The sequence below is a fragment of the Heptranchias perlo genome, unplaced genomic scaffold, assembly GCF_035084215.1.
Source record: "Heptranchias perlo isolate sHepPer1 unplaced genomic scaffold, sHepPer1.hap1 HAP1_SCAFFOLD_1743, whole genome shotgun sequence".
NCBI classification, from domain to species: domain Eukaryota; kingdom Metazoa; phylum Chordata; class Chondrichthyes; order Hexanchiformes; family Hexanchidae; genus Heptranchias; species Heptranchias perlo.
Window position 1 is genome coordinate 1 of NW_027139016.1, and position 20,777 is coordinate 20,777.

Below are 20,777 nucleotides of genomic sequence, written 5' to 3' on the forward strand. Positions count from 1 at the left end.
TTTAGTGATGTTGGTTGAGGGATAAATATTGGCACAGGGCATCGGTGAGAACTCCCCTGGTCATCTCTAGTGGCCGTGGGATCTTTTACGTCCACTTGAGAGGGCAGATCATCGTCTCATCCGAAAGACGGCGCCTCCGACAGCTCTTCCTCAGTACTGACCCTCCGACAGTGCAGCGCTCCCTCACGACTGACCCTCCGACAGTGCAGCGCTCCCTCAGGACTGACCCTCCGACAGTGCGGCGCTCCCTCAGGACTGACCCTCCGACAGTGCGGCGCTCCCTCAGGACTGACCCTCCGACAGTGCGGCGTTCCCTCAGGACTGACCCTCCGACAGTGCGGCGTTCCCTCAGTACTGACCCTCCGACAGTGCAGCGCTCCCTCAGTACTGACCCTCCGACAGTGCAGCGCTCCCTCAGTACTGACCCTCCGACAGTGCAGCACTCCCTCAGTACTGACCCTCCGACAGTGCAGCTCTCGCTCAGTACTGACCCTCCGACAGTGCAGCTTTCCCTCAGTACTGACCCTCCGACAGTGCAGCACTCCCTCAGTACTGACCCTCTGACAGTGCGGCGCTCCCTCAGAACTGACCCTCCGACAGTGCAGCGCTCCCTCAGTACTGAACCTTCGACAGTGCAGCGCTCCCTCAGTACTGAACCTTCGACAGTGCAGCGCTCCCTCAGTACTGACCCTCCGACAGTGCAGTGCTCCCTCAGTACTGAACCTCCGACAGTGCAGCACTCCCTCAGTACTGACCCTCCGACAGTGCAGCGCTCCCTCAGTACCGCCCCTCCGATAGTGCAGCGCTCCCTCAGTACTGCCCCTCCGACAGTGCAGCGCTCCCTCACGACTGACCCTCCGACAGTGCAGCGCTCCCTCAGGACTGACCCTCCGACAGTGCGGCGCTCCCTCAGGACTGACCCTCCGACAGTGCGGCGCTCCCTCAGGACTGACCCTCCGACAGTGCGGCGTTCCCTCAGGACTGACCCTCCGACAGTGCAGCGCTCCCTCGGTACTGAACCTCCGACAGTGCAGCACTCCCTCAGTACTGACCCTCCGACAGTGCAGCGCTCCCTCAGTACCGCCCCTCCAACAGTGCAGTGCTCCCTCAGTACTGCCCCTCCGACAGTGCAGCGCTCCCTCAGTACTGCCCCTCCGACAGTGCAGCGCTCCCTCAGTACTGCACCAGAGTATTAGCCTAGATTTTGTGCTCAAGTCTCTGGAGTGGGACTTGAACCCACAACCTCATGACTCAGAGGGCATGGTGCTACCACTGAGCCACGACTGACACTATGGGCACTTTTTTCACTGATATTTTATTTAATCAAACACTAACCTCCAGGTTAGGGACCCCGTCTCCATCTGCATCATCATCACATGCATCTCCAACCCCATCTCTGTCCGCATCCTCCTGCCCAGAGTTTGGCACAGTCACACAGTTATCCTAGGGCAGGAGCACAGCACATCAATCAACCAACAGTCACTTACTTTACTTTGCATCAACTTCCTCTCTCTTTCTCTTAGTCAGTCTCTCTCTCCTTCCTCAGTCTATCTCTCCATCTTTCATACCTACTCCGTTAATGGTAGGGCGTTGGGGAGAGTTATAGAACAAAGAGATCTAGGAGTACAGGTTCATAGCTCCTTGAAAGTGGAGTCACAGGTGGATAGGGTGGTGAAGAAGGCATTCAGCTTGCTTGGTTTCATTGGTCAGAACATTGAATACAGGAGTTGGGATGTCTTGTTGAAGTTGTACAAGACATTAGTTAGGCCACACTTGGAGTACTGTGTACAGTTCTGGTCACCCTATTATAGAAAGGATATTATTAAACTAGAAAGAGTGCAGAAAAGATTTACTAGGATGCTGCTGGGACTTGATGGTTTGACTTATAGGGAGAGGTTCGATAGACTGGGACTTTTTTCCCTGGAGAGCAGGAGGTTGAGGGGTGATCTTATAGAAGTCTATAAAATAATGAGGGGCATAGATAAGGTAGATAGTCAAAATCTTTTCCCAAAGGTAGGGGAGTCTATAACGAGGGGACATAGATTTAAGGTGAGAGGGGAGAGATACAAAAGGGTCCAGAGGGGCAATTTTTTCACTCAAAGGGTGGTGAGTGTCTGGAACGAGCTGCCAGAGGCAGTAGTAGAGGCGGGTACAATTTTGTCTTTTAAAAAGCATTTGGACAGTTACATGGGTAAGATGGGTATCGAGGGATATGGGCCAAGTGCAGGCAATTGGGACTAGCTTAGTGGTATAAACTGGGCGACATGGACATGTTGGGCCGAAGGGCCTGTTTCCATGTTGTAACTTCTATGACTTCTCTCCCTTTCCCTTTTATTACATTCCATCCGTACCTTGTGGCAGTTTCTTTCAGGACATCCGAGTGTCACATCTGGGAACCCGTCGATATCTGTGTCTCGTCCACATCTGTAGCCGTTTCCAGCCCAGCCGACACTACACTGTCGGAGATCACACCCGCAATTAGAAAAATAAAGACCTTGTTAATTAATACCATGATTAGATGTTAAACATAAAGAGCGCGTTAAATGATAGTGTGACGAGAGGGTTGTTGGTATTGATGGTGCAATGGATTATTGGACAGATGCCCTTAAACCACCAAACCTCAGAAAGTATTTGCAGCAGACCTGGATTTCTATCACCATCTCTCAACGTTTAGACTTGATAAACAACAAGTCAAATAACACCCTCAGCCTCTCTCAAATTCCTCTCAAGCATTATCTCACCAATTGAGCACGTATGTCTCCTGTTTTTATTTCCAGCGTGTTGTTTGTTCATCACTGGTTTGTCAAACTTGTGAATGTATATCTGTGTAACATATACTTGTGGCTCACACGCCTAAATATAGATTTATTTGTGTGTCTGATGCAGTCCCGAGAATGGCCTCTTTCCCACTTTCCCCCCGTCCCTCTCTGCCCCCACTGTTCCTCTCTCCTCACTGTCTCTGTCTCCCCACTGTCCCCCTCTCCCCCCACTGTTCCTCTATCCCCCCTGTCCTGCTCTCCCCCCACTGTCCCCCTCTCCTCCTATTGTCCCTCTCTCCACCCGTTTCTCTCTCCTCCCCCCCCACCCCGGTCCCTCTCTCCTCACTGCCCCTCTCTCCCTCCTCTCCCTCTCACCCCCCCTCCCTCTCTACCCGGTCAACAACAACTGCCATTTATATAGCACCTTTAACGTAGTAAAAAATTTCAAGATGCTTCACAGGAGCGATTATCAAACAAAATTCAACACCGAGCCACATAAGGAGACATTCGGACAAGTGACCAAAAGCTTAGTCAAAAAGGTAGGTTTTAAGGAGCGTCTTAAAGGAAGAGAGCGAGGCAGAAAGGCGGAGAGGTAGAGAGGTTTAGGGAGGGAATTCCAGAGCTTAGGGCCTAGGCAGCTGAAGGCACGGCCGCCAATGGTGGAGTGATTAAAGTTGGGGGATGCGCAAGAGGCCAGAATTGGAGGAGCGCAGAGATCTCAAAGGGTTGTAGGGCTGGAGAAGGTTACAGAGATAGGGAGGGGGCGAGGCCATGGAGGAATTTGAAAACAAGGATAAAAATTTTAATTTTGAGGTGTTGCCAGACTGGGAGCCAATGTAGGTCAGCGAGCACAGGGGTGATGGGAGAACGGGACTTGGTGTGACTTGGTAGCAGAGTTTTGGATAAGCTCAAGTTTATGCAGGGTGGAAGGTGGGAGGTCGGCCAGGAGAGCATTAGAACAGTTGAGTTTAGAGGTAACAAAGGCGTGGATGACGGTCCCATTTCCGCCCCCCCCCCCCCACCGGTCCCACTCGCCCCCCCCGTCCCACTCTCTTTCCCCCCACCGGTCCCACTCGCCCCCCCCCATCCCACTCTCTTTCCCCCCCCCGTCCCACTCTCTTTCCCCCCCACCCCGTCCCACTCTCTTTCCCCCCCCCCCGTCCCACTCTCTCTGGATTTTTCCTTACAGCACAAGTAATCTGGGCATCTCGTCCCACGGTGCACTGTGCGTTCCCATGACACGGGTTTGGGGCTCCGTTTGCACAGCTCCTCTCCATCCGGCACCCAAGGGTCTGGTCTCTGACATACCCGGGCTTGCAGGAGCCACATTGAAATGAGCCCTGCAGAAATAGAAGGGAGTGTGTCGTCAACACCTGGAATATGAATAAGAGGATTGATACTTGTTCATGGGTTTAGGTTGGTGAAGGTGTCGGAGGTCGAGGTTTCTGTCCCCGTGGGGTCGGAGGCCGAGGTTTCTGTCCCTGTGGGGTCGGAGGTCGAGGTTTCTGTCCCCGTGGGGTCGGAGGCCGAGGTTTCTGTCCCTGTGGGGTCGGAGGTCGAGGTTTCTGTCCCCGTGGGGTCGGAGGCCGAGGTTTCTGTCCCTGTGGGGTCGGAGGCCGAGGTTTCTGTCCCCGTGGGGTCGGAGGCCGAGGTTTCTGTCCCCGTGGGGTCGGAGGTCGAGGTTTCACACTTTCTCTATTGGCTTCAAACCACCAAATCGAAGTTTGGATCTTCGGTGACCGACTCCTTGCTGTTCCCATCACCCATCCCCGCAACTCCAGCCTTCCATTACTAAATCTTTTACATTTTCTATCTATCTCTGACACACTTTGCACAGTGCATTATTTTCCCCTCGGCACCGTTCTCCTCTCCTGCAGTTCCTCAGTGCCGTACCCAAGGAGAAGCTCTGCCCAAGTGACCATTCATCAGGCCTGAGCTGGGACTGTGGGCGCTGGCACGATATTCAACCATGGGGACATCGCAGCCAGGTATGACCCCGTCCTCACTCGACACCCATTCCTGCACTCAGCTCAGGGAGCGCTGACCGCCAGGAGCGGGACCCTGGCCGATTCACCCCCTCCCTAACTCAGGGGCACTGAGGCCAATTCTCTCACACTGAGCCCCGTCACGCCCTCTCACACTCAGCACTGGCTCTCCCCTGTCAATAATTCCCAAGTTGTTCTGAGCCGCTCCAGAGAGCTCGGGTGTGAAAGTTCGAGACGTTTCTTACTGGCGTGTTGGTGCAGACGGAGTTTGGATCACAACCTCCGTTATATCCGTTCGCACACTCGTCGATGTCATTGCAAATCTGAAAAATAAAGAGAGTGAATGAGACCCGTCACAGGTTAAAGATATCACACCCCGACACCCCCTCACCCCTCACACACACCCCGACACCCCCTCACACACACCCCGACACCCCCTCACCCCTCACACACACCCCGACACCCCCTCACACACACCCCGACACCCCCTCACCCCTCACACACACCCCGACACCCCCTCACCCCTCACACACACCCCGACACCCCCTCACCCCTCACACACACCCCGACACCCCCTCACACACACCCCGACACCCCCTCACACACACCCCGACACCCCCTCACCCCTCACACACACCCCGACACCCCCTCACCCCTCACACACACCCCGACACCCCCTCACCCCTCACACACACCCCGACACCCCCTCACACACACCCCGACACCCCCTCACCCCTCACACACACCCCGACACCCCCTCACCCCTCACACACACCCCGACACCCCCTCACACACACCCCGACACCCCCTCACCCCTCACACACACCCCGACACCCCCTCACACACCCCCTCACCCCTCAACACCCCCTCACACACACCCCGACACCCCCTCACCCCTCACACACCCCGACACCCCCTCACACACACCCCGACACCCCCTCACACACCCCCTCACCCCTCAACACCCCCTCACACACACCCCGACACCCCCTCACCCCTCACACACACCCCGACACCCCCTCACACACACCCCGACACCCCCTCACCCCTCACACACACCCCGACACCCCCTCACACACACCCCGACACCCCCTCACCCCTCACACACACCCCGACACCCCCTCACACACACCCCGACACCCCCTCACCCCTCACACACACCCCGACACCCCCTCACACACACCCCGACACCCCCTCACCCCTCACACACACCCCGACACCCCCTCACCCCTCACACACACCCCGACACCCCCTCACCCCTCACACACACCCCGACACCCCCTCACACACCCCCTCACCCCTCACACACGCCCCGACACCCCCTCACACACACCCCGACACCCCCTCACCCCTCACACACACGCCCCGACACCCCCTCACCCCTCACACACGCCCCGACACCCCCTCACACACGCCCCGACACCCCCTCACACACGCCCCGACACCCCCTCACACACACCCCGACACCCCCTCACACACACCCCGACACCCCCTCACACACGCCCCGACACCCCCTCACACACGCCCCGACACCCCCTCACACACGCCCCGACACCCCCTCACACACAGTCCGATGGGGTGGTGGGCAGGGTCGAGGAGTTATAGATACAGAGGGCACAGCAGGTATTGATCTGCCCAGTTCTGGTGTTGGCTCCTCACCTGCCTGTGTGTTCTGGCAAACATCTCTCCTACTCCCTGGATCCTTGGGCCACTGTAGCCGATCGGGCAAGGCTCACATTGAAAACCAGGAGACGTGTTAACACATCGGACCCTCGGGAAGCAGGGATGTGTCTGGCACTGGAGAAAGAAATGAAGGGTTGGCTCATCAGCCTGGTGCCCACTGCTAGTGGGCGTTTACACTGAGATCCAGCACAACAATTCTGATCAGGTCTGTACATCCTTCAGCTCATTCCCTTCAACCCTCGCTCGGGCAGTTTACTTTGGAATTATTTCCGTCTGGGGCTTGAGGAAGATCAACACGATCTGTCCAGCAATTAACAACAGCGTTCAGCCAATTAGATCCTACTTTTATCCTTGCCCGTGCTCTGATGATTGGTTAATATATTAACCAATCTGGCATAAATTTTGGAATAATTTCAATCAGGAGATCCGGCTCCGTGTCAAATATCTCCCCTTCCGAGCCCGCCCTTCCGAGCCCGCCCTGGTGTAACTGCTCTGCTTTACTCACCTCATCCACATCGATACAGCGTGTTCCATTTCCCGTGAAGCCACTCGGACAGGCCCCACAGTGGAATCCATCAGCTGTCTCAGTGCACAGAACCCCGGGGAAGCATGGATTAGGAACACACCTTTCAAAGGGATAAACGGTGATTGGCAGCTGCTTCCTTTCACTTTGGATACCTAAAAGTGGGAATAAGGAATGAAGCCTATCAACAAGGCCTGAAACATCAACCGCAACAAGGCCTATACCCCAGAAACACAGACAGGGGCATCACCATAGAACCCACAGCAGTCAGCCACAGGGTTCAGACACTGGGAGAGGGTCCAGGCCTGGGGCCCAGACATTGGGAGAGGGTTCAGGCCCTGGGCCCAGGCACTGGGAGAGGGCTCAGGCCCTGGGCCCAGGCACCGGGAGAGGGCTCAGGCCCTGGGCCCAGGCACCGGGAGAGGGCTCAGGCCCTGGGCCCAGGCACCGGGAGAGGGTTCAGGCCCTGGGCCCAGGCACCGGGAGAGGGTTCAGGCCCTGGGCCCAGGCACTGGGAGAGGGTTCAGGCCCTGGGCCCAGGCACTGGGAGAGGGCTCAGGCCCTGGGCCCAGGCACTGGGTGAGGGTTCAGGCCCTAGGCCCAGGCACTGGGAGAGGGTTCAGGCCCTGGGCCCAGGCACTGGGAGAGGGCTCAGGCCCTGGGCCCAGTCACTGGGAGAGGGCTCAGGCCCTAGGTCCAGGCACTGGAAGAGGGTTCAGGCCCTGCGCCCAGGCACTGGGAGAGGGTTCAGGCCCTGGGCCCAGGCACTGGGAGAGGGCTCAGGCCCTAGGCCCAGGCACTGGAAGAGGGTTCAGGCCCTAGGCCCAGGCACTGGGCGAGGGTTCAGGCCCAGCGCCCAGGCACTGGGAGAGGTTTCAGGCCCTGGGCCCAGGCACTGGGAGAGGGTTCAGGCCTGGGCCCAGGCACTGGGAGAGGGTTCAGGCCTGGGCCCAGGCACTGGGTGAGGGTTCATGCCCTAGGCCCAGGCACTGGGAGAGGGTTCAGGCCCTAGGCCCAGGCACTAGTTCTGGTGCTGAATGACAGAATCGCTGCCATCATGCGGCAAGTTTAAAAACAAAGCTTTGATCATCAAAGTGCAAGCAGCGAATGACCAGAGCCGAGATCTCACACCAAGCCAGTGACCGAGACTCAGAGTGAGAGGGGTGAGATACCTGGTCTACAATGTCAGTGTCTGTGGAGGTTTCTGCTGATGGCTCAGTTCAGTCGTGTACTCACCGCAGGCGTCACACTCGGCCACCGTGTTCTTCAGAAAGATGATCTCCTTTATCTGTAAGGCAGTGCAGCAAAGTTATTGCACCTGACACTGGGCGAGAACCCCGGGCACTGTGTTGAAGACTGCGACTAGGGTTCGAACACGACCAATAAAAAAATAAGAAAATCCATGGCAAGAAAAGGCCATTTCGCCCATCAAGCCCACTCCATCCAGAAACTGGGAATCCTGAATTTTGCCAGTCTGTGCAACTACCCTTAATCCCTACTCTCTGTTTTCTGTTTTGTGGCCAGTTTGCTATCCATTCTGCTACTTGTCCCCTGACTCCACATGCTCTGACCTTAGTCATGAGTCTACAATGAAGTACCTTATCGAAGGCCTTTTGAAAATTCAAATATATTACATCTACGACATTACCCTTGTCTACTCTTTCTGTTAACTGTCAAAGAAATCAATAAGGTTGGTCAAACATGACCTTCCCTTTTGAAATCCGTGCTGACTATTCTTTACTATATTTTGAAAAGGAAAAGAGTAAGTAAAGTGAGCGTTGGTCCTCTAGAGAGTGAGTCTGGGGAATTAATAATGGGGAATAAGGAAATGGCAGATGAATTGAACAGATATTTTGCGTCCGTCTTCACTGTAGAGGATACAAATAACATGCCAGAAATAATTGGTAATCAAGAGGTGAAAGGGAGGGAGGAACTTAAAACATTTACAATCACCAGGGAAAGGGTTCCGAAAAAAATATTAGAACTAAAAGCTGACAAGTCCCCAGGTCCTGACGGACTTCATCCTCGGGTCTTAAAAGAAGTGGCTGCAGAGATAGTAGATGCATTGGTATTAATTTTCCAAAATTGCCTAGTTTCTGGAAGGGTCCCATCAGATTGGAAAATAGCGAATGTAACTCCTCTATTCAAGAAAGGAGGGAGACAGAAAGCAGGAAACTACAGGCCAGTTAGCTTAACATCTGTCATAGGGAAAATGCTAGAATCTATTATTAAGGAGGTTATAGCAGGGCACTTAGAAAATCTTAATACAATCAGGCAGCGTCAACACAGCTTTGTGAAAGGGAAATCGTGTTTGACTAATTTATTAGAGTTCTTTGAGGAATAACAAGCAACGTGGATAAAGGGGATCCTGTGGATGTGGTGTACTTGGATTTCCAGAAGTCTTTTGACAAGGTGCCACATCAAAGGCGACTACACAAAATAAGAGCTCATGGTGTAGGGGGTAACATATTAGCATGGATAAAGGATTGGTTAGCTAACAGGAAACAGAGAGTAGGCATAAATGGGTCATTTTCAAGTTGGCAAGATGTAACGAGTGGAGTGCCACAGGGATCAGTGCTTGGGCCTCAACTATTTACAATCTATATCAATGACTTGGATGAAGGGACCGAATGTATGGTTGCTAAATTTGCTGATGACACAAAGGTAGGTGGGAAAGTAAGTTGTGAAGAGGACATAAGGAGTCTGCAAAGGGATATAGATAGGTTAAGTGAGTGGGCAAAAATTTGGCAGATGGAGTATAATGTGGGAAAATGTGAACTTGTCCACTTTGGCAGGAGAAATAGAAAAGCAGTATATTATTTAAATGGAGAGAGATTGCAGAACTGAGGTACAGAGGGATCTGGGTGTCCGAGTACATGAATCACAGGCAAATGGAATGTTGCCATTTATTGCGAGGGGAATGGAATATAAAAGTAGAGATGTTTTGCTACAGTTGTACAGGGCATTGGTGAGACCACATCTAGAATACTGTGTGCAGTTTTGGTCTCCTTATTTAAGAAAGGACATAACTGCTTTAGAGGCGGTTCAGAGAAGGTTCACTTAACTGATTCCTGGGATGAGGGGGTTATCTTATGAGGAAAGGTTGGACAAGTTGGGCCTGTATACACTGGAGTTTAGAGGAATGAGAGGTGATCTTATTGAAACATACAAGATCCTGAGGGGACTAGAAGGGGTGGATGCTGAGGGGATGTTTCCCCTTGTGGGAGAGACTAGAACTAGGAGCCACAGTTTAAAAATAAGGAGTCTCCCTTTTTTTTTGTTCATGGGATGTGGGCGTCGCTGGCGAGGCCAGCATTTATTGCCCATCCCTAATTGCCCTTGAGAAGGTGGTGGTGAGCCGCCTTCTTGAACCGCTGCAGTCCGTGTGGTGAAGGTTCTCCCACAGTGCTGTTAGGAAGAGAGTTCCAGGATTTTGACCCAGTGCGATGAAGGACTGGCAATATGTTTCCAAGGTAGGATGGTGTGTGACTTGGAGGGGAACATGCAGGTGGTGTTGTTCCCATGTGCCTGCTGCTCTTGTCCTTCCAGGTGGTAGAGGTCACGGGTTTGGGAGGTGCTGTTGAAGAAGCCTTGGCGAGTTGCTGCAGTGCATCCTGTGGATGGTACACACTGCAGCCACAGTGTGCCAGTGATGAAGGGAGTGAATGTTTAGGGTGGTGGATGGGGTGCCAATCAAGCGGGCTGCTTTTTCCTGGATGGTGTCGAGCTTCTTGAGTGTTGTTGGAGCTGCACTCATCCAAGCAAGTGGAGAGTATTCCATCACACTCCTGACTTGTGCCTTGTAGATGGTGGAAAGGCTTTGGGGAGTCAGGAGGTGAGTCACTCGCCGCAGAATACCCAGCCTCTGATCTACTCTTGTAGCCACAGTATTTATGTGGCTGGTCCAGTTAAGTTTCTGGTCAATGGTGACCCCAGGATGTTGATGGTGGGGGATTCGGCGATGGTAATGCCGTTGAATGTCAAGGGGAGGTGGTTAGACTCTCTCTTGTTGGAGATGGTCATTGCCTGGCACTTGTCTGGCGTAAATGTTACTTGCCACTTATCAGCCCAAGCCTGGATGTTGTCCAGGTCCTGCTGCATGCGGGCTCGGACTGCTTCATTATCTGAGGGGTTGCGAATGGAACTGAACACTGTGCAATCGTCAGCGAACATCCCCATTTCTGACCTTGTGATGGAGGGAAGGTCATTGATGAAGCAGCTGAAGATGGTTGGGCCTAGGACACTGCCCTGAGGAACTTCTGCAGCAATATCCTGGGGCTGAGATGATTGGCCTCCAACAACCACTACCATCTTCCTTTGTGCTAGGTACGACTCCAGCAACTGGAGAGTTTTCCCCCTGATTCCCATTGACTTCAATTTTACTCGGGCTCCTTGGTGCCACATTCAGTCAAATGCTGCCTTGATGTCAAGGGCAGTCACTCTCACCTCACCTCTGGAATTTAGCTCTTTTGTCCATGTTTGGACCAAGGCTGTAATGAGGTCTGGAGCCGAGTGGTCCTGGCGGAACCCAAACTGAGCATCGGTGAGCAGGTTATTGGTGAGTAAGTGCCGCTTGATAGCACTGTCGACGACACCTTCCATCACTTTGCTGATGATTGAGAGTAGACTGATGGGGCAGTAATGGCCGGATTGGATTTGTCCTGCTTTTTGTGGACAGTACATACCTGGGCAATTTTTCACATTGTTGGGTAGATGCCAGTGTTGTAGCTGTACTGGAACAGTTTGGCTAGAGGCGCAGCTAGTTCTGGAGCACAAGTCTTCAGCACTACAGCCGGGATGTTGTTGGGGCCCATAGCCTTTGCTGTATCCAGTGCACTCAGCCGTTTCTTGATATCACTTGGAGTGAATCGAATTGGCTGAAGACTGGCTTCTGTGATGGTGGGGATATCGGGAGGAGGCTGAGATGGATCATCCACTCGGCACTTCTGGCTGAAGATGGTTGCAAACGCTTCAGCCTTGTCTTTTGCACTCATGTTTGAGGATGGGGATGTTTACAAAGCCTCCTCCTCCGCTCTGTCTATAGCATGTTGCTTCCGCTGTTTAGCATGCATGTAATCCTGTGTTGTAGCTTCACCAGGTTGGCACCTCATTTTTAGGTACGCCTGATACTGCTCCTGGCATGCTCTTCTACACTCCTCATTGAACCAGGGTTGATCCCCTGGCTTGTTGGTAATGGTAGAGTGAGGAATATGCCGGGCCATGAGGTTACAGATTGTGCTGGAATACAATTCTGCTGCTGCTGATGGCCCACAGCGCCTCATGGATGCCCAGTTTTGAGCTGCTCGATCTGTTCTGAATCTATTCCATTTAGTACGGTGGTAGTGCCACACAACACGTTGGATGGTGTCCTCAGTGCGAAGACGGGTCTTCGTCTCCACGAGGACTGTGCGGTGGTCACTCCTACCAATACTGTCATGGACAGATGCATCTGCGACAGGTAGATTGGTGAGGACGAGGTCAAGTTTTTCCCTCGTGTTGGTTCGCTCACCACCTGCCGCAGGCCCAGTCTGGCTATATCCTTCAGGACTCGGCCTGCTCGGTCAGTAGTGGTGCTACCGAGCCACTCTTGGTGATGGACATTGAAGTCCCCCACCCAGAGTACATTCTGTGCCCTTGCTACCCTCAGTGCTTCCTCCAAGTGGTGTTCAACATGGAGGAGGACTGATTCATCAACTGAGGGAGGGCGGTAGGTGGTAATCAGCAGGAGGTTTCCTTGCCCATGTTTGACCTGATGCCATGAGATTTCATGGGGTCCGGAGTCAATGTTGAGGACTCCCAGGGCCACTCCCGCCACTGTACCACCACCTCTGGTCGGTCTGACCTGCCGGTGGGACAGGACATACCCAGGGATGGTGATGGAAGAGTCTGGGACGTTGGCTGAAAATGGAGATGAGGAGAATTTTTTTCTCTCAGAGGGTCGAGAGTCTGTGGAACTCCCTTCCCCAGAGAGCGGTGGAGGCAGGGTCATTGAATATTTTTAAGGCTGAGTTAGATAAGATTCCTGATTAACAAGGGAGTCAAAGGTTATAGTAGGTAGACAGGAAAGTAGGGTTGAGGTCACAATCAGATCAGCCATGATCTTTTCAAATGGCAGAGCGGGCTTGAGGGGCCGAATGGCCTACTCCTGCTCTTAATTCGTATGTTCGTTTATTCAGTTTCTGGATGTTTTTCTACTATATCTTTGAGTAAAGATTCCATTGTCATTCCTACCACCGACGTTAAGCTAACTGGTCTATTGTTCCCTGGATTTGTTGTATCTCTCTTTTTAAATATAACAACAACTTGCATTTATATAGCGCCTTTAACATCGTTAAACTTCCCAAGGCACTTCACAGGAGCGGTTATCAAACAAAATTTGACACCAAGCCACATAAGGCGATATTAGGACAGGTGACCAAAAGCTTGGTTAAAGAGGTAGGTTTTAAGGAGCGTCTTAAAGGAGGAGAGAGAGGTGGAGAGGCAGAGAGGTTTAGGGAGGGAATTCCAGAGCTTAGGGTCTACGCAGCTGAAGGTACGGCCGCCAATGGTGGAGCGATTAAAATCGGGGAGGGTTGTAGGGCTGGAGGAGGTTACAGAGATAGGGAGGGGTGAGGCCATGGAGGTATTTAAAAACAAGGATGAGAATTTTAAAGTCAAGGCATTCCCGGACCGGGAGTCAGTGTAGGTCAGGGAGCACAGGGGTGATGGGAGAACAGGACTTGGCGTGAGTTAGGGTACGGGCAGCAGAGTTTTGGATGAGCTCAAGCTTATGGAGGTGGAAAATGGGAGGCCGGTCAAGAGAGTATTGGAATAGTCAAGTCTGGAGGTAACAAAGGCATGGATGAGGGTTTCAGCAGCAGATGAGCTAAGTCGGGGGCAGAGACACGCGATGTTACGGAGATGGAAATGGCGGTCTTGGTGATAGGGCGAATGTGTGGTCGGAAGCTCAGCTCAGGGTCAAATAGGACAGCAAGGTTGCAAACAGTCTGGTTCAGCCTCAGACAGCGACCAGGGAGAGGGATGGAGTCGGTGGCTAGGGAACGGAGTTTGTGGCGGAGACTGAAGACAATGGCTTCAGTCTTCCACATATTTAGTTGGAGGAAATTTCTGCTCACCCAATATTGGACGTCAGACAAGCAGTGTGACAAATGAGAGACAGTGGAGGGATCGAGGGAGGTGGTGCTGAGGTGGAGCTGGGTGTCATCAGCGTTTATGTGGAATCTGACGTTGTGTTTTCGGGTGATGTTGCCGAGGGGTAGCATGTAGATGAAGAATAGGAGGGGGTCCAGGATAGATCCTTGGGGAACTCCAGAGGCAACGGCCCAGGAGCGGGAAGAGAAGCCATTGCAGGAGACTCTCCGGCTATGACTGGATAGATAAGAATGGAACCAGGCGAGGGCAGTCCCACCCAACTAGACAACGGAGGAGAGGCGTTGGAAGAGGATGGTGAGGTCAACCGTGTCAAAGGCTGCGGACAGGTAGAGAAGGACGAGGAGGGATAGTTTACCACGGTCACAGTCACATAAGACGGCATTTGTGACTTTGATAAGGGCCATTTCAGTACTGTGGCAGGGACGGAAACCTGAGTGGCGGGATTCAAACATTGAGTTGCGGGAAAGATGGGCATAGATTTGGGAGGCGACAAAACGTTCATGGACTTTGGAGAGGTAAGGGAGGTTGGAGATGGGGCAGTAGTTTGCAAGAACAGAGGGGTCAAGGGTGGGTTTTTTGAGGAGGGGGGCGGTGACGGCAGATTCGAAGTGGAGGGGACAGTACCCGAGGAGAGGGAACCATTAACAATATCAGCTAACATGGGGGCCAGGAAGGGAAGTTGGGTGGTCAGCAGTTCAGTGGGAATAGAGTCAAGGGAGCAGGAAGTGGGTCTCATGGTCAAGATGAACTCGGAGCGGGCATGAGGGGAGATAGGAGAGAAACTAGAGAAAGATGTGAGTTCAGGGTTAGGGCAGGGGGGAATTGTAGGGGAAGTGGCAGAGGCAGCTGAATGGATGGTCTCAATCTTAGTGACACGTGTTGTTGGAGGTGAGTGTAATAAATTGGATGACCAGGTTGGATGACCATTATTGAAGGATAGAATACTAGAGCTTGATCTTTACTTGCTTCCAAGCCTTTATTCACGGAGATCCACATTACAGAGGGGGCTTGACAGGGTAGATGCTGAGAGGTTGTTTCCCCTGGGGCATAGTCTCAGGATAAGGGGTCGGCCATTTAAGACTGAGCTGAGGAGGAATTTCTTCACTCAGAGGGTTGTGAATCTTTGGAATTCTCTACCCCAGAGGGCTGTGGATGCTGAGTCATTGAGTATATTCAAGGCTGAGATTGATAGATTTTTAGACTCTAGGGGAATCAAGGGATATGGGGGTCGAGCGGGAAAGTGGAGTTGAGATTGAAGATCAGCCATGATCTTACTGAATGGCGGAGCAGGCTCGAGGGGCCGTATGGCCTATGCCTACTCCTACTCCTGCTCCTAACCATTCAACACCCTCGATAAGCTCTCATATAAATGGATACGAGAGTCCCCAATTGATACCCACCACCTCCATACAATTAGCACTAATTGATATAAATCATATGGATACAATTAAAAGTGAGGGTGGAGGGGGCAGGGGAGAGGGGTTAAAGAAGACGGTTTGTAGTGAAGAGAAGCCGGGGATTATCTTTGCATTCCAGTTTTGGCAGAGGAGAGCAGGACCCAATAGTGGTCTATGTGATCCAGCTAGATCTGGCGATGAATCCAGCCAGGTTAGTAGGAATGAAAGTCTCCTTTCTCTGGTGACTGCATGAGACAGATATGAACAGCACTAATGAGCAAACTCACTCAGAAGCCACATGGAGGAAATGAAAACATGTCAGAGTGGAGTGATAGGGGGGGATACATATTTTAACACAGTGTAGAGGGAGCTTTACTCTGTGTCTAACCCGTGTTGTACCTGCCCTGGGAGTGTTTGATGGGACAGTTTAGAGGGAGCTTTACTGTGTGTCTAACCCATACTGTCCTGGAGTGTTTGATGCTGACACAAAAACTGTAGAGTTTGTCTAATTTGCTGCATTCTTTCTTTCATACACAAAAGATGAGGCATAAAATTCAGTGAAGGAAAATTTTAACCACTCCCTTCCTGTCACATGGCATCATGAGAATGTGCTCAGAATCATGACCTTGTCCAAAAAACTGATGAACTCAGACTCCACAATTCAAACATAGAAACCCACGGACAACAAGTAATAAAAAGGCTTCTAGGGACCCTGGCTACATAATGGGTGGATGGTGGACAGGGTCAGGCTCGGGGTCAGGACTGGGGTGGGCAGGATCAGAACCAGGATCAGGATCGGGGTCAATTCCGGGGTCAGGATCGGGCTGGACTGGGTCAGGACCTGGGTCAGGATGGGGTCAGGAACGGGGTCAGGACCAGGATCAGGATCAGGCTGGGCGGGGTCAGGACTGGGGTCGGCAGGGTCAGGTCCAGGGTCAGAAGCAGGCTGGGTGGGGTCAGGACCTGGGTCAGGTCTGGGGTCAAGATTGGGGCAGGATCGTCCTGGGTGGGGTCAGAACCGGGGTCAAGATCAGTCTGGGCAGGGTCAGGATTGGCCAGGGTGGTGTCAGGACTGGGGTCAGGAGCAGCCTGGGTGGGGTCAGGACCGGGATCAGGACTGGAATCAGGAGCGGCCTGGGTGGGGTCAGGTCCGGGGGCAGGTGCGGCCTCGGTGGGGTCGGGAGCAGCCTGGGTGAGGAGGGCAGAAGGAGATGGAGATTGGAAGGCATGTAAGTGAGCAGTTATGTGGCTCATTTACCTGCTGTTTCAGGAGCTCTTTGATCTCTGCCAGTTCCTGGTTCGTTTCCATCATCTGAGAAAGCATCTGACGGCCAACATCTCCTTATAAAAACAGGGAATAAAAACAGCGGCATTCAGACTCACACCCACAATGACAGACAAATGGCAGATGCCAGGCTCTCTACTGATGTTAATCCAGCTCCCTCATACTCGCTCAGTAACCCCTCCCATCCCAGCGCCCTGTGTTAATGACTGTGTCTCTACTGATGTTAATTCAGCTCCCTTACACTGTCACTCAGTAAGCCCTGTATTCATAGAATCATAGAAAGATTACAGCACAGAAGGATGCCATTCGGCCCATCGAGTCCGTGCCGGCTCTATGCAAGAGCAATCTGGCTAGTCCCACTCCGCCGCCCTATCCCTGTAGCCCTACAAATTTTTTCCTTTCAAGTAATTGCCCAGTTCCCTTTTGAAGGCCATGATTGAATCTGCCTCCACCACTCCCTCGGGCAGTGCATTCCAGATCCTAACCACTTGCCGTGTAAAAAAGCTTTTCCTCATGTCATATTTGGTTTTTTGCCAATTACCGTAAATCTATGTCGTCTGGTTCTTGACCTTTCTGCCAATGGGAACAGTTTCTCTCTATCTACTCTGTCTAGACCCTTCATGATTTTAAATACCTCTATCAAATCTTCTCTCAACCTTCTTTGTTCCAAGGAGAACAACCCCAGCTTCTCCAGTCTATCCATGTAACTGAAGCACCTCATCCCTGGAATCATTCAAGTAAATCTCTTCTGAAATCCCTCTCTATGGCCTTCATATCTTTCCTAAAGTGCGGTGCCCAGAACTGGACACAATACTACACTTATGGCCGAACCAGTGTTTTATAAAGGTTCATCATTACTTCCTTGCTTTTGTACTCTATGCCTCTATTTATAAAGCCCAGGATCCTGTATGCTTTTTTAACTGCTTTCTCAACCTGACCTGCCACTTTCAACCATTTGTATACACATACCCCCAGATCTCTCTGTTCCTGTACCCCTTTTAGAATTGTGCCCTCTAGTTTATATTGCCCCTCCTCATTCTTCCTATGGAAATGTATCAACTTGCATTTTTCTGCGTTAAATTTCATCTGCCACGTGTCCGCCCATGCCACCAGCCTGTCTATATCCTCCTGAAGTCTATCACTATCCTCCTCACTGTTCACTACGCTTCCAAGTTTTGTGTCATCTGCAAATTTTGAAATTGTGCCCTGTACACCCAAATCCCAGTCATTAATGTATATCAAGAAAAGCAGTGGTCCTAGTACTGACCCCTGGGGAACACCACTGTACACCTCCCTCCAGTCCGAAAAATAACCGTTCACCATTACTCTCTGTTTCCTGTTACTTAGCTAATTCTGTATCCATGCTGCCACTGCCCCTTTTATTCCATGGGCTTCAATCTTGATTACAAGCCTATTATGCGGCACTTTATCAAACGCCTTTTGAAAGACCATATACACCATATCAACAGCATTGCCCTCATCAACCCTCTCTGTTACCTCATCAAAAAACTCAATCAAGTTAGTTAAACATGATTTGCCTTTAACAAATCCGTGCTGGCTTTCCCGAATCAATCCACACTCGTCCAAGTGAGTACTGATTCTGTCAGTAATGTTCTGGTGACCAGAACAGTACTGCTAATACAGTAGTGTTACTGACTGTATCTCTACTGATGTTAATCCCTCTCCCTCACACTGTCACTCAGTAACCCCTCTCCCCCAGCACCCTGTGTTACTGACTGTATCTCTACTGATGTTAATCACTCTCCCTCACACTGTCACTCACTAACCCCTCTCCCCCAGCACCCTGTGTTACTGACTGTATCTCTACTGATGTTAATCACTCTCCCTCACACTGTCACTCACTAACCCCTCTCCCCCAGCGCCCTGTGTTACTGACTGTATCTCTACTGATATTAATCCCTCTCCCTCACACTGGCACTCAGTAACCCCTCTCCCCCAGCACCCTGTGTTACTGACTGTATCTCTACTGATATTAATCCCTCTCCCTCACACTGGCACTCAGTAACCCCTCTCCCCCAGCACCCTGTGTTACTGACTGTATCTCTACTGATGTTAATCCAGTCAGGTTCAGTACCGCATCAGCATTCACTGTTCACACAAAAATATTTTTTAAAGTATCTTCAACAAACGTAAAACATCACTGCAACTACATTTAACCTTAATTCCTAAATGTTTGATTGAAACAAGACAATGAGTCACGCATTTTGCACAAGAATGAGAAACAGGAACAATGAAGCGATGGATCCAGGAGTGACAGAGCCAGGAGTAAGGGAGCGATGGATCCAGGAGTGACAGAGCTGGGAGTAATGGAGCGATGGATCCAGGAGTGACAGAGCCGGGAGTAATGGAGCGATGGATCCAGAAGTGACAGAGCCAGGAGTAAGGGAGCGATGGATCCAGGAGTGACAGAGCCAGGAGTAAGGGAGCGATGGATCCAGGAGCGACAGAGCCGGGAGTAAGGAAGAGATAGACCCAGGAGTGACGGAGTGATTGGATGAGGTCTTTGTATTATGAGAGTGATTCAAGGGCTGGAGTCCCTCAATGGGACAGGGTTCAGGGACTGGATTCTTCATATTGGGAGATACAAAAACACAACTTAAGGAACGTTACATCGGAGGCTGCGTCACCGTCGCACTGAAACACACCGTGAATACTTTGTGATGCACGATTTTGTTTGCTTTATGTTGCAGAGAAAGGTTTAAACAAGAAGGCAGCTATTCGAGGCAGTCTGTGTAATGCTGAGAACACAAAGTACCTGAAGGGACCTGTTACAATCCGACAATTCCCCTTTAAATGACTGAGCTCAGGACAGTCTGCTATTATAACAGCTCACTGCCACAGACCATGGGGTCAGTCACTAAACTCAGGGAAACTTTACACAAATATGAAGAAAACAAGTAAAAACAGAACAGGATTCTTACCTCCAGTAACCAATTCCTGACAGGAGCTGAACTGACACAAAAGGTGAAAAATCGAAATCAGTAAAACTATGTTCTGAATCATTTTGTCTCTGAGGGTTCAGGTTGGAATGAGATTGCTTACAGTGTGCCTTAGTTCTCAGGTAACTGGTTCTAAATCAAGAAAGGAGCTCCAGGCTGGTGTCCAGCTCCCTCTCTAAGCCTGGTTCTGCCTGGTCTCCAGCTCTCTCTCTCTCAGCCTTTGCTCCAAGTGTTTGCTGCTACTTACTCTCAGTGTTTTAAATCACTGATGATTTCTGTCTGAGTGACATCACGTGTTGGCATACAATCCCGAGCAGCTTTCCCAAAACAAAAAAAATGTTGAAACTCTGGAACCGATGAAAAACCCAGCTTTCACTTCCTGCCCTTATCTTAACAGCCCTCTCCTCTCTTTCATTAAAGGGACACTCCCTGCTGTTTGCCCCGGAATGTGGCTCTTCAAGCCTGATTTGGTGCTTTTGTTTCTTTCAACCTCTAAAGATAGTAATAATTTTGGAGTGTTTGTAGTTTGTTTTATGTAAGTAATTCCATGTTGTTCAATCTGACTGTGTCTCTCGCTCTCCCTTTTCCTCTCTGACTGTCTCTCTCTCCCTCCCGCTTCCTTTCTCACTTGGGTTTGAGATTGTCAGCTGATACCTGCAGGAGTTGTACCTGTCCCACGAGTCTTGGGACAAGTCTGTGTTTTAAACCCATTTCCAAGTCCCGTTGCAGCTGGTGGACCCACTGATACTCAGAAGTGACCTGGGAACTGCAGGAAGATACACTGGCACAAATCATCTGGAAGAGAGCTTCTAAAAGGCTACAGGTAAACATGATAGTTTACAGGTAAACGTGGCCAGTTACAGGTAAACGTGGCAAGTCACAGGTAAACGTGGCAAGTCACAGGTAAACGTGGCCAGTTACAGGTAAACGTGGCAAGTCACAGGTAAACATGGCAAGTTACAGGTAAACATGACAGGCTACAGGTAAACATGGCAGGCTACAGGTAAACATGACAGGTGACAGGTAAACATGG

At 51.4% G+C, this 20,777-nt stretch overlaps 1 pseudogene; it reads right to left on the reverse strand.

Moving 5' to 3' along the window:
* Positions 1 to 1,288: 1,288 nt before the first annotated feature.
* LOC137309672 (cartilage oligomeric matrix protein-like) lies at positions 1,289 to 20,058 on the reverse strand (annotated as a pseudogene).
* Positions 20,059 to 20,777: the final 719 nt, after the last annotated feature.